The 14,449-nt window shown below is 44.0% G+C and overlaps 1 long non-coding RNA gene across 1 annotated transcript in view; it reads right to left on the reverse strand.

Annotated features, from left to right (window-relative positions):
• LOC129010853 (uncharacterized) overlaps positions 1–14,449 on the reverse strand; it is a 148,911-nt gene that overhangs the window by 55,322 nt on the left and 79,140 nt on the right. The gene's annotated exons all lie outside the window — the stretch shown is intronic.

Consider the following 14,449-nt stretch of genomic DNA (forward strand, 5'->3'; position numbering starts at 1 on the left):
CTGGGCGCCTTTCCAGGGTAACCCAAGTAGGTGGAGTTTGTGGTAAGGCAGAAAAAGACTAGGACTTGGGGCTAGCAGAGCCAGGTTTAAATACTAGTTCCCATGTTGACAGGGTGAGTTGCACACGGTGAGTTGCTGCATGCTAAGCATTCAGTCTCTCCTAAGCTCTTCTTCGTAAAAACAAAGCAAGGCCTGTCCCGCCCTTCTCTTTAGGGTGGTCTCGAGGTAATGGACATAAAAGCACTTTAGAAACTGGAAATCGCCAGACAAGCATAGGCTGTTAATATTACAGTGCAATGTGTAGTCTGTGATACATTTTTCAGGCAGATTCACTATGCATTCCAATTCTCTTTGGTCTTTGTTTTTCTTCCAGTTCCCTTAATCTGTCTCCCTGCACAAGCTCAAAGTTGCCGAAGAATAGGTCTGCGTTTGTTTCATATTTCACGCACTTCTTCAAGCAGTATTCCAACCCAAAAAGATAGTCTGAGGAAGCTTAAGTGATCAAACAGAGAAGGAAAACACTTGGCTCAAAATATGATTTTTGGTTTTTGTTTCTCTAGTCTAGAGGAAAATTTTAGATTTTGATTTGGAGGAGAAAAAACAGAAAAGTTAGAGAAATTGAGGCCAGGCATGGTGGCTGATGCGTGTAATCCCAGCACTTTGGAGGTGTAAGGAACATGGCCGTGCTGCAGCCAAGTAGACATAGGGCAGCAGGCATAGACCAAGGAAAACAGCCTAGAAGACTCAGCGGGATTGGGGCGCACGCACATACTCCCATGTCTCATATAATCATAGCCATGTAGACACAACATAGAGAAGCTCCCCACCTGGCTCTCAGTCACTATTGTCTGTGTAGGTATAAATGTAACACTGACCCTATGAGGGACTGCTGAATAAAGCCATGTCTCAACTACCTGCTGTCTCTCGAGTGTTCTTCCAGCTCCCTGCCCCACATCCACTCACTCTCCTCAGCCCTCAGCTGGGGCTGGAACCTGACCCTGAGCATGACAATTGGCGAACTCGGCAGGATGAGGTGAGTGAGTCTTCAGCCCTTGGGGCTCCCGGGTTGGCTATGTGGCCGCAGCATGGGCTGTGGTACCCAGTGGCAGAGGTGCTGCTTGGATGGGCCCCAGTGGAAATGTGGGAGGCAGTAACGGGTCTCCCGCTAGTGCGTAGAAGGCACTGAAGCAGCTGGAAGCTCACAGCACCAAGAAGGAATGCACCTTCGCTGGCAGTCGGATGAGCATTTCTGACTGCACTAGGCAGAGTACGTGCTCAGTCCCACAGGTAAGGGACCTCCTGGCGCAAGCCACGTGCCTGGGGGCCCAGGTGCACAGCTTGGACCAGGACCTGGGGGTGGGGGACCTGCAGGCACAAGCAGGGCGCTTGGAGGCCCAGATAAACAGCCTGGAACAGGAGTCAGCAATGGCTGTTAGTGCGATCTTCAGCCAGTCGTCCCAGTCGGACACTTCTGTTGGGTCTGATGCTAAGGAGGAGGGGGCTCCTCCACTGCGGGCTCGCCATGTGATCCGTCAGAAGGTAGAACATGAGGAGCCAATGGGACCCCAGGGGAGAGCCCAGGACCCCCTACAACAGTGGTGGAGCACACTTCTTATAGTGCTTATACCCCCACTGAGTTGCAGGAGTTGAGTAAACAGTGTCGGTAGTGCCCAGGGGAGCCCCTGCCAGCCTGGCTACTCCGTCTTTGGGATGAGGGGGCTGATAGCATCTCTTGCTCGCCTCCGAGATGGAGAAGCTGGCCTCTATTAGAGCTCACTCCTCCCTTCGTCAGACACTGCAGCTGTGCCAATCATTGGCACACGGGCAAAGTGTGGACATTAATAGAGTGGCTGATGGCAGCCATATGGACTGTTTGGAATGATGCCAGAGAGATACCAAAAATTGTGAGTAAATGGCAATCATATTCTGATTTGGTGCAGGTACTCCGGGAGATGGGAAGGCTATGTTTGATCTGAATATCCAGGGGCCAGATGATGAACGTTTTACCTCCCACATGAGGGATCTTGTGCTGGGCTCAGCGCCCCCGAGTGCTTTTGGCTAGAGTGCTTTTAGCACCCCCATATATGGGGTGCCACATATATGAAGTGACTACTGGCTGAGGTAGCAGACACAACACAGAAAAGCTCCCCACCTGGCTCTCAGCTACTACTGTTTGTGTAGGGTATAAATTAACGGTGACCCTGTGAGGGGCTGCTGAATTGGCTTGTAGGCCATCGGCCCATTTGGGGCTAAGCGATGTAGCAAGACCTCTGGGAAATAGGTCATCAGAAAGATGTAACTATTATGTGTCAGGTCATGTGCCTTTGGCCACCCCCTGTAATGATGAGGCGGATGCCTTAGCCAAGGTCCGATGGTTAGAGTCGGCACCTACACAAGATGTAGCTTTGTGGCTACACAGGAAACTGGGACAGTTTCTGAACTGATGTACTGAACTGATGTAACAGGTCAGTAGGTGCTGGGGTCTGTCTTTGCCTTCGCAGGACACTTTGGAGGACTGCCGGAAGTGCCAGGCATGCGCCCAGGCATACCCCAGACGGAGACAGCTGCCCACTGTAACACAGCGAGTGACAGTAGGATGGATGCCCTTGACCAGATGGCAAATAGATTACATTGGGCCACTTCCAAAAGCGCAGGGCTACACATATGCACTGACGGCTGTAGACACAGCCTCTGGCTTGTTGTTTGCCTACCCTTGCAAGGTGGCCAACCAGCAACACACCATTCAAACCCTGCAACACTTATGTGCTCTATACGGCCATCCCCTGGCCGTTGAAAGTGATAAGGGAACACGTTTCACTGGACAGCAGGTATAACAGTGGGCACTACAGATGGACATACGATGGGGGTTTCATGTTCCTTATAACCCACAAGCCGCTGGCATGATTGAGTGATATAATGGACTCCTGAAGAACAGGTTACTGTAGCATGTTACTCCCCCATCTTTGCGGGGCTGGAGTTCAAGGTTGGACCTGATGCTTCAAGTTTTGAATGAGTTGCCATGGAAAGGTGGCCCAGCCCTGGTGGAGGCACTGTTACACCAGGCCGCCATGCCCATCCATCTACACACGTCTAGGATGACCTCCTCCGGCCAAGTATGGGGACAAATAGTAATCTATTGTTGCCTGCCCCAGTGCTCCTGAAGGCAGGGGAACAGAAATCCTGGTGTCGGCCATGGAACCTCCAAGCCCTTAGGGGAGGGCCTGCAGTATGACTTACATGTTACTCCTTGGGTATTTAATGTGTAGCCTCTACGATTGACCGTCATAGGGGAACAGCCAGGGAAGGGACCCACCTCAGGGGGATATATGTACTGTCTGTGTGGCCTGTTATGAGCTCTCCTGTGACTTTGGCATGGGTACAAGACCCAAAAGAACCATGGGGAGCTGAGAAGTGTGGTTTCATCACCCAGGGCAGAAGCCCTTGATGGCTGTATCATTATCCAGAGATGAAAAGTTAGCCTGTATGTTGCCTGAGGGACGTGATTTGCTCTGTTAGTTCCTGTGCCTGTTTTGTCATTCCAGTGGTAGATTGGCGGCTCCAACAGCATCGTAGACTGGGCCCACACCTACGCCGAGGTGACCAATGTCTCCAACTGTTGGATCTGCACCACCCTTCCAGCAGCAGCTGCAGACAGCTGGCCCTGGCATGTGCATCCAGCTTCTGTGAAGAACTGGACATAGCTAGAGACTTGAGGTCCCACAGACAATGCGTGGGATGCAGCACAGTGGGCTTTGGATGGGGGCATCGCAAACCCCATGGTGAGCCTGCCCCCTGGCTGACTCACAGTGTCCATGATGAATGGGGCTGGTTAATGGGAAATACGTAGTGCCCCCATTGCAGGTACCATGATGTATAGAGCAGCACCGGGGTAATGTCACTGTAGGATGGTTGCCTGCTGAGGTTTGTGCAAATAAAACATGTGTCACCACACCAAGGGTGTGGAGGAACAAGCGACCTTACCAAGGCCGGGCCCCCATGGACTTTGTGCCCCCTGGGAATTTATGGGTCTGTGGGGACACAGGATGGCCAAATCTGCCAGCCAATTGGACTGGACGTTGTACCTGGGGGTGGCCTTATGTGCCTGCCATCGTGCTTCCCACATTGCCTAGTCACCCACATAATTGGGAGGCACTGCATTCCCACTTTTTCTGAGTGCGGGGCACCCCCTGGTGGTTTTATCCCTTAGCAAGACGTATCCCTGGAGCAGGTGTCATTACTTTGGAAAAGCAGGTTACAGCCTTTGCAAAGCACACAGCTGGGGCCCTGAATTACACCCAAGTTGCTCTCCTTTTGTTAACTAATGAAGTTGACCAGGTCAGGAAGGTGGTGCTGCAAAACACGATGGCCTTAGACATAGCCTTAGACATGCAAGGACATAGGTGGCCCCTGTGCCTTGTAGGGACACAATGTTGTACATTTATCCCTGAAAACCACTGGAATGTAATGGCAGCTTTGCAAGGGGTGTCATAGGAGATTAAGGCAATTGAGCACCTTACTGATGACCCCCTGCAGAGATGGTGGGCGTCTTTTGGGCTCTGGCCTATGTTGGGCTTTCATAATCATAAGTAGCATAGCAGGATATTCCTGGTAGGTTGTTGCTCTCTGTATGGTTGCTGTGGCCTGTGGGTCCAGGGTACTGCCATATGTGCACAGGCCCCCACCAAGAGGATCCCCCTGGCCTAGGGGATGGAGTGTAAGGAACATGGCTGTGCTGTAGCCAAGCAGGCATAGGGCAGCAGGCATAGGCCAAGGTAAACAGCCTAAATGACTCAGAGGGATTGGGGCGCACGCACACACTCCCATGTCTCATATAATCATGGCCATGTAGACACAACATAGAGAAGCTCCCCACCTGGCTCTCAGTCACTATTGTCTGTGTAGGTATAAATGTAACACTGACCCTGTGAGGGGCTGCTGAATAAAGCCATGTCTCATCTACCTGCTGTCTCTCGAGTGTTCTTCCACTTTCCTGCCCACATCTACCCACACCCCTCAGCCCTCAGCTGGGGCTGGAACCTGGCCCTGAGCATGACAGAGAGGCTGAGGCAGGAGGATTACTTTAACCCAGGAGATGGAGACCAGCCTGCGCAATATAGTGAGACCCTGCCTCTACAAATAATAAAAAAATATTAGCCAGGCATGGTGGCACATACCTGTGGCCCCAGCTATTCAAGAGGCTGAGGTAGAAGAATTGCTTGAGTCCAGGAGGCCAAGGCTGCAGTGAGCCGTGGTCGTGCCATTGCACTGCAGCCTGGGCAACAGAGTGAGACCCTGTCTCAAAAAGAAAGAGACAAGTTGAAAATTAAAAACGAAAATTACATCTCACATTTAAGAACGATTGAAAAGAGGTTACATTTGTAAAGTTAATTGATATAGTCAAGTAGGAGTTGTGAATTTGCAGCATGAAGAGACAAAATCGTCAAGGCAATATTCCAAGTACTTATGTATCTTTGTTAAGCAAAGATACATTTACTTATCACTACTCAAGTCATAATTACACAACTCAAGTACATTATCATCTCTATCTAGAGCTTTGTCCAGGGAAAAAGAGATTCTCAGAAAACAGGACTCACCTGTGCTTCACCACATCTTGATAACAGTATTATTTTACCCACACAGGGGTTAATACGTGTTCTGGAAACTGACCATATTCTTTATAAGTAATCCACAAAAGACTGAGACAAGGAAGGTTCAGAAATATCTGTCTGAATATTGCCCTTCCCATATGGCCCTGCTTCGGTTCACATAACTCCATGTTATATGTTTCCAGCAGAATCTTTTGTTTTAAGACCTTTCACTGCAACAAGGCAATTTATAGACAAGCCTGTCTGTGAAGAGGTGATGGGCTGGACATGGACTAGCCATATAGCATGAAACCCTTCTGCAACACTAACCATCTCACATATAATGGAATTTGGATTTGGCAGTTAAATCTTGGACTCATTCCAGAAGATTTAGTTCAGGAAATACCACAGGTTCTCACGACCGTGCAGCAGCTTCACTTTCAAGGCCAGATGGGGTTTAGTGTCAGGAATGCAGACATGGGGTGTCAGAAAATTTCCAGACGGCCACCAGATGGCCTCACTGTTCAGAACCACATTATACTGTATGTTTAAGTTACAGTTTTAGTCCTTGAAGCCAGATGATGGGCCCAGAGGTATATTTTAAAGGTTGCTATTAAAATCACAATCATCAAGTGACAGATTTTTTTGTTATTCACTAGGTTTTTAACCTAGTTTACCAATAACAATGCGGGTGTCTAATTTCTAGAATCTCCAGGGGAAGGAAATAGAATATTACACATTTTTTACTCTCATCTTAGAGCCAAAATATTTTCTGTACAATGTTATATACTTTTGTTGAGTTTCCTTGGAATCTGGATGATATTATTGACCACAGTGATCAATCTACTATTTAATGAGTATATTTTTTTAAAAAGTGATATGCTGAAAGCCCTTTAAACATATTATAAATTGCTTCTGCAAAAGGTTGCAATTAGTGTTAGACTAACAGACAAGATGAGAATATCCATCACCTGTACTTCATCATCATTCAGTATATCTTTTTTTTTTTTTTTTTTTGAGATGGAGTCTCACTCTGTCACCCAGGCTGGAGGGCAGCGGCACGATCCTGACTCACTGCAACCTCTGCCTCCTAGGTTCAAGCGACTCTCCTGCCTCAGCCTCTGAAGTAGCTGAGATTACAGGCACCTGCCACTACACCCAGCTAAGTTTTCTATTTTCAGTAGAGACGGGGTTTCACCATGTTGTCCAGGCTGGTCTCGAACTCCTGACCTCAGGTGATCCACCTGCCTTGGCCTCCCAAAATGCTGGGATTACAAGCATGAGCCACTGTGCCTGGTCCAGTATATCACTTTTTTACATATTTATTTTGTGTACAATATTCCCTAGGGTTTCGGTGAAATCTCATATCACATGCTATGAGCTAGGGAATCAGCTTAATTGGAAAAAGAAGAAATTTTCAAGGCCAGGTTCAGCTTGACAAAAGCCCCCCACAGTTGCTCCTGTAATCTATAAAGAGGCATACCAGGGATGTTAGCTGGCTCTTCCTTCTTCTATGATAAGCATGCGAGAACAGCCTTATCAGTATACCAAGCAGTGTGGTTTAGGGTTGCCTGCTATTTACAAGAGTTATTTAGAATGCCAGACACTCAGCGCCTAGGGACTCTGGAGCCTGTAGGATGTTTCAGCCCATTGCCAACACGCTGTCGGCAGGGAATGAAAGCACCAGTTACATGAGAAGACGAGCTTGGGCACTGCCCCTCCAACTGGGAGAAGGGCAAGAACCCGAGTCCTAATTACCCTTTGGCCAGGCCACCCAGATAAGCTCACTGGGTTATGTGGGACAATTATACTCCCTGCATAAAATTTAGCCATTTGATTAAGCAAAAAGCAGAAATAAACATTTTTACTTTCATTTCTTTGATTACTAACTTATATGTGCTTTTTTACATTTTTATTGACCAGTTGTATTCTTTCAGTGATCGATTTATACACTTTGCCCACTTTTCTTTGGGGATATTAATATTTTACTCTTTAATTCATAAAATAGTTATTATATAGAATGTCTTTTAATCCAATAAGATCATCATGTAGTTTTTCTTATTAGATCTATTGATAACATATTTTGCATTAATATAGAGGATATTTGTTGATCGTTTCCTCAGTATCCACACTCGCCCCTTCCCTGTAGTATCCTAATGCTTGTTTGGGGATCCAAGTGGTACCAGAAAAGCTGATTAGACCCCCAACTCCAGGTGGGACATAGATCTTGACCAACCAAGTCATGGCCCTCACCAACACGGTTGGTACAAGGGTGAGCATGTGACCCAAATCATTCTAATCAGGCGAAATCTCAAGATTCTTGCTATAAATGCTGACACAAAGAGACAATCCCTACTTCTCACTAAATAAAAATATTGAAGCACACAACCTCAGAAGCCACTGGCAGCCAACCTGGGGACTCGGTTTAGGATGAAAGTCATAGCAAAGAAGACAGGGCAGAGAACAAATAGTTTTTGGCATAATATTATGGAGCTACCAGATCAAGCCTCACCTGAGGGGACCCTACTTCTGGATATTTTAGTTCCATGAAGCCAAGAAGATATACTGAGCAGTACACACTGGAATAGCCACCCTGGTTGGACACGGGTGACATCATTCTTTTTTTTTTTTTTAATTTTAAGTTCCAGGGTACATGTGCAGGATGTGCAGGTTTGATACACAGGTAAACGTGTGCCATCCCCTAGGTATTAAGCCCGTCATGCATTAGCTATGTTTCCTGATGCCCTCCTCTCACCCCTCACCCTCCCCCGACAGGCCCCAGTGTGTGTTGTTCCCCTCCCTGTGTCCATGTATTCTCATTGTTCAGCTCCCACTTATAAATGAGAACATGCAGTGTTTGGTTTTCTATTCCTGCATTAGTTTGCTGAGGATCATGGCTTCCAGCTTCATCCATGTCCATGCAAAGGACATAATCTCATTCCTTTTTATGGTTGCATAGTATTCCATGGTATACATGTACCACATTTTCTTTATCCAGCCTATCACTGATGGGCATTTGGGTTGATTCCATGTCTTTGCTATTGTGAATAGTGCTGCAATGAACATACATGTGCATGTATCTTTAAAATAGAATGATTTATATTCACATCAGTCTTATTACTCAGATGCCTACTCTAATTGGTTAATACCTATGCTGTAGTGGCTGTTAAATATTTTTAATATCATCCTTATATGTGCCAGGAATTATCCTTTATTATTAAGCTAGTTTGAGTAAGGTTTGGCTTTTGGGTTTTGTTGTGTTTTTTTCTTTTTCATCTACAGCATATTCAGCAGTACCTCTAAGACACCAATTTTTTCAAAATCTAATAGAAGCTTTCATTAGGCTGGGGCTGGTGGCTCACACTTGTAATCCCAGCACTTGGAGAGGCTGAAGTGAGAGAATTGCTTGAGGCCAGGAATTCAAGACAAGCCTGGGCAACATAGTTAAGACCCCATCTCTACAAAAAAATTTTAAAATTATCCAGGCATGGTACTGTGCACCTGTAGTCCTAGCTACTTCAGAGGCTGAAGGAGGAGAATCACTTGAACCCAAGAGTTGGAGGTTACAGAGGGTTATGACTGTGCCACTGCACTACAGCCTGGGCAACAGAGTGAGACCTTACCTCAAAAAATAAAAATAATAACAATAGCGGCTGGGCTCAGTGGCTCATGCCTGTAATCCTAACACTTTGGGAGGCTGAGGCAGGCGGATCACGAGGTCAGGAGTTCAAGACCAGCCTGGCCAATGTGGTGAAACCCCGTCTGTACTAAAAATACAAAAACTAGCCGGGCGATGTGGCACCTGCCTGTAATCCCAGCTACTCGGGAGGCTGAGGCAGAAGAATCGCTTGAACCTGGGAGGTGGAGGTTGCAGTGAGCCGAGATCATGCCACTGCACTCCAGCCTGGGTGACCAAGTGAGACTCCATCTCAAAAAAAGAATAATAATAATAACAATAGCTAATACTTTTACTGAGTAATTACCATATGTCTAGACACTATTCTAAGTTTTATAGATGTTAACACCCCTAAAACTATTACCATCTCCATTTTAGAGATAAGAAAATTAAGGCACAGAAAGGTTAAATAATTTGTTCAAAGCTTAACATCTAGAAGAGCTGGGATTTGAACTCAAGAATTCTGGCTCCAGAAGCCATGCTTTTATTCACTATACTATAACACTCTGCTCTGAAAGATCCTTGACAAAGTGAGGAATCATTAAAAATACACATACTTTAAAAATTTTGTTCTAACTTAAAACATGTAAGACAACATTGATCTGCCAAGCTGGGGGAAGGATTATTACAGATTAAGTATCTCTTATCCAAAATGCTTGGGACCAAAATTCCAAAATTTTGGATTTTGGAACTTTTTGGATATTGGAATATCTGCAAACATATAATGGCATACCTCGATGATGGGACCCCAGTCTAAACACAAGCTTAATTTATATTTCTTGCTATAAACGCTGACACAAAGACAATCCTTATTTCTTGCTAAATAAAAATATTGACTCACATGACCTCCTTCTTTTAATCTATATGTATACTTTACACACATAACCTGAAGGTAATTTTACACAATATTTTAAATAATGTTGTGCATGAAACAAAGTTTATGTTAAGTACTTATGCATGGAATTTTCCATCTGTATCATCATGTTGACACTCAAAAATTTCAAATTTTGGAGCATTTCAGATTTCAAATTTTCAGATTAGAAATGCTCAACCTGACCGAGCGCAGTGGCTATGCCTCTAATCCCAGCAATTTGGGAGGCCAAGGTGTGCAGATTACCTGAGGTCAGGAGTTCGAGACCAGCCTGGCCGACATGGTGAAATCCTATCTCTACTAAAAATACAAAAATTAGCCAGACATAGTGGTGGGCCCCTGTAATCCCAGCTACTTGGGAGGCTGAGGCAGGAGAATTGCTTGAACCTCAGAGGCGGAGGTTGCAGTGAGCCAAGACTGCACCATTGCACTACAGCTGGACAACAAGAGCAAAATTTCGTCTCAAAAAAAATTAATAAATAAAGGAATGCTCAACCTGTATTCTTCTTTGTTTCCGCTTCTTCCTGGGTACATGGTGAAACCACATTCCTCATCTTGCCTGCAGTTAGCTATAATCATGTGCCTAAGTTATAGCCCTTGAAACGTGAACCCAAGTGATGTGATCACTTCCCAGGCTTGACCCACCCATGAGAACTTCAACATGGTAGCCTTCGTGCTTTCTTTCCTTCTGTGGCTTAATGCATTAGAGCATGGCCACCTTGGAAGCCATATGTTGAAAATGTCAGAGCCAAAAGGTAGAAGTAGCCTGATGCCTATCCACCAGGAACCCATTTTAGATTTGATGTAACTAAGAAAACTGCTAATTGTATTAAGCCATTGAGATTTAGGGGTTTGTCTAGTATAACCAAAACTAGCATTGTCCTAACTAGTTTTGAAACTAACTAATAACTTCTTTGAGTATCAGTTTCCTAATTAGAATTCTATATAATCTTTCTTACCTAAATCAAACCCCTAATGCATTGTTATTTCCGATTTAGCTTCTTTAAAGAAAATAATTTCAAATTGCTCTTAAAATAAGTACAGGATTCGCCAGGCATGGTGGGTCATGTCTGTAATCCCAGCTCTTTGGGAAGCCGAAGCTAGTGGATCATGAGGTCAAGAGATCGAGACCATCCTGGCAAACACGGTGAAACCCCGTCTCTACTAAACATACAAAAAATTAGTCGTGTATGGTGGCACATGCCTGTAGTCTCAGCCACTCAGGAGGCTGAGGCGGGAGAACTGCTTGAACCCAGGAGGCGGAGGTTGCAGTGAGCCAAGATCACGCCACTGCACTCCAGCCTGGGTGACAGAGCAAGACTCTGTCTCAGAAAAAAAAAAAAAAGTACAGGATTCTAGAGTTTTGTGACTTCTTCCCAAATTTTACAGTTGTCTCATTCTCACCTAATTTAATTTTTAATGGATCACTTGTATTGAGTTCATCTGATACATTCAATTTAGTTTTCATAGGAACAATTCTTTTTCCATGCTCATATTTCATCAGTTTACATAAATATTTAATTGGATTCCATAAATATATTAACAAATACAATTGACATAAACTTATTTGGAAACCTGTTATTATAGGAACTGAACTGCCAGGGAACATGAAGGCAAATTAGCCATAAGGATTCATCTTTCTGTGGACAGAAGTCAATGTTTTATAGACAAAATGATGAACTTTTCATAATCTGGTGAATCAGTTAAGTAGAGATTGATCAACTGAATATAATTGAGTTTAATTTTCCTATTTTTTTCCATTACATATTTCTCATATGTATTTGCACATAAAATTGTTCTATAGTTTGATATTTTTGTTGTTTACATATCAGGTCCAAATGGTGAGGCTGTGCTAACTGTATAGAATGAATTTGTTGGTATCATTTATTTCTAAGTAATTAACAGAGCATAAGATTTATATGTTTCTTGAAGAAACAAAATAATCAGATCTGGGAATCTCTCTGTGAGGTAATTATTTTATAATTTCTTTCAGGGTTGTTTTTCTATTCAGATTGTCACTTCTTGAGTCAATTTTATTAATATGTTTTCTCAGAAAACCATCTACTTCATTGGGGAGATTTTCAAATGTATTAGCATTATGTCAAGCATAACATTCTCTTCTAAATTGTTTAATTATGGAAATTGTCTTAGTCTGTTTGTGTTGCTATCACGAAATACTTGAGAGTGGGTAACTTGGAAAGAGGTTTATTTTGCTCATGGTTCTACAGGCTGGACAGTTCAAGGGCATAGCTTCTGGCAAGGCTTTCAGTGCTGCATTGTAACATGGTGAAGAAGGTCAAAAGGGAAGCAAACATGTGAAGACACAAACTTAAGGGACATCCTAGCTTTTTAACAACCCACTCTCGCGGGAACTAATCCATTCCAGCAGGAACTAAAAACTAATCAGTCTCACCTGTGTGAGAACTTACTCACTACCTTGAAAAGGAAACCAAGCCATTCATGAGGGAGCCACCCCATAAATCAAACACTTTCCAATAGGCCCACCTCCAAACATTGCCACCCAAGGGACCAAATTTCAACATGAGTTTTGATGACGACAAACAAACCATATTCAAACCATAGCAGAAATGCTTAAGCATACATATAAGTGGTTAGAATAGTATAATGAACACCCAAGCACCCATTACCAGCTTCAAAAGTAATCATCATTTTCGCCAATACTCCTTTGCCTATTTCCCTATTACTTTTTTAAGCACAGCACTGTGATTTAAAACAAACCCCAGATTTCCTGTTACTCATCCATATACATTTCAATAATTCTCACAGAAAAGAACTTTTTTATATAAAAGTTTAAACTTTTCTATGTCTAAAATTTTACCTCATTTTTAATTTTTTGTTTTCTCTCTTCTATTTTTCCCAAGATTTTCTTAAAGACATTGGTTTCTCAGAGTCATCTCTTGCATTAATATCAACTCTGCAGTGCTTCTGTTTTCAATGATTTCTGTTAATTTAATATTTCATTCTTACTACTGCTCTCCTTAGGTTGGTTCAGTTTCTTTTTCTCAGGTTGAATGCTTGCTTGTTAAATAATGAATTCCAGCTGGGGGCGGTGGCTCACGCCTGTAATCCCAGCACTTTGGGAGGCCAAGGTGGGCAAATCACTTGAGGTCAGGAGTTCGAGACCAGCCTGGCCAACATGGTGAAACTCCGTCTCTACCAAAAATATGTAAATTATCTGGGCATGGTGGTGCGCACTTGTAATCCCAGCTACAAAGGACACCGAGGCAGGAGAATTGCTTGAACCCAGGAGGTGGAGGCTGCAGTGAGCCAAGATCGTGCCACTGCACTCCAGCCTGGGTGACAGAGCAAGACTTCATGCCAGAAAAAAAGAAATATAATAATAATCAATTTGCTTCTGAACACACCTTCAGCCTCATCCCTTATGATGTGCTCATATTCTATGTTTTCCAAATAGTCTATAATTGTGGTTTTTAATTTCTACTTTAAACCATAAATTATTTAAATTGTTGCTTCTCTTTCCTTTTTTCTCATTTCTAAGTGCATGTAAGGTTTTTTAAATGTTTATATTAATTTTGTAGTATTTATTTCCCTTTGCCCACTCCCATGTCCTAGTATTTATTATTATATCACATATAATAATGCTACATTATTATAAAAATATATTTTTTGAAACAGGTTTTTACTCTGTTGCTCAGGCTGGGGTGCAGTGATGTGATTGCAGCTCACAGTAGCCTCAACCTCCTGGGCTCAAAGTATCCTCCCACTTCAGCCCCCTGAGTAGCTGGGACTATAGATACACGCCACCATGCCCAGCTAATTTCTTAATTTTTTTCTAAAGATGGGGTCTTATTATGTTGCCCAGGCTGGTCTCAAACTTCTGGCCTCAAGCGATCCTCCTGCCTCAGCTTCCCAAAGTGCTAGGATTACAGAAGTGAGCCATCACACCCAGCCAAAAATTATTTTATTTATTTATTTATTGAGATGGAGTCTTGCTCGTCGCCCAGGTTAGAGTGCAGAGGCATGATCTCAGCTCACTGCAACCTCCACCTCCCAGGTTCAAGTGATTCTCCTGCCTCAGCCTCCCGAGTAGGGGGAGATTACAGGAACGTGCCACAATGTTCAGCTAATTTTTTGTATTTTTAGTAGAGACAGGGTTTCACCATATTGGCCAGCCTGGTCTTGAACTCCTGACCTCAAGTGATTCACCCACCTCAGCCTTCCAAAGTGCTGGGATTACAGGCATGAGCTACCGTGCCTGGCTTATTATTTGCTAAATCAGCAGGAGAACTAAAGCAATAGATTCTAGATCTGTGCTGTTCAATACAGGAGCCAAAT

Source organism: Pongo pygmaeus, chromosome 10 (assembly GCF_028885625.2).
Source record: "Pongo pygmaeus isolate AG05252 chromosome 10, NHGRI_mPonPyg2-v2.0_pri, whole genome shotgun sequence".
NCBI classification, from domain to species: Eukaryota; Metazoa; Chordata; class Mammalia; order Primates; family Hominidae; genus Pongo; species Pongo pygmaeus.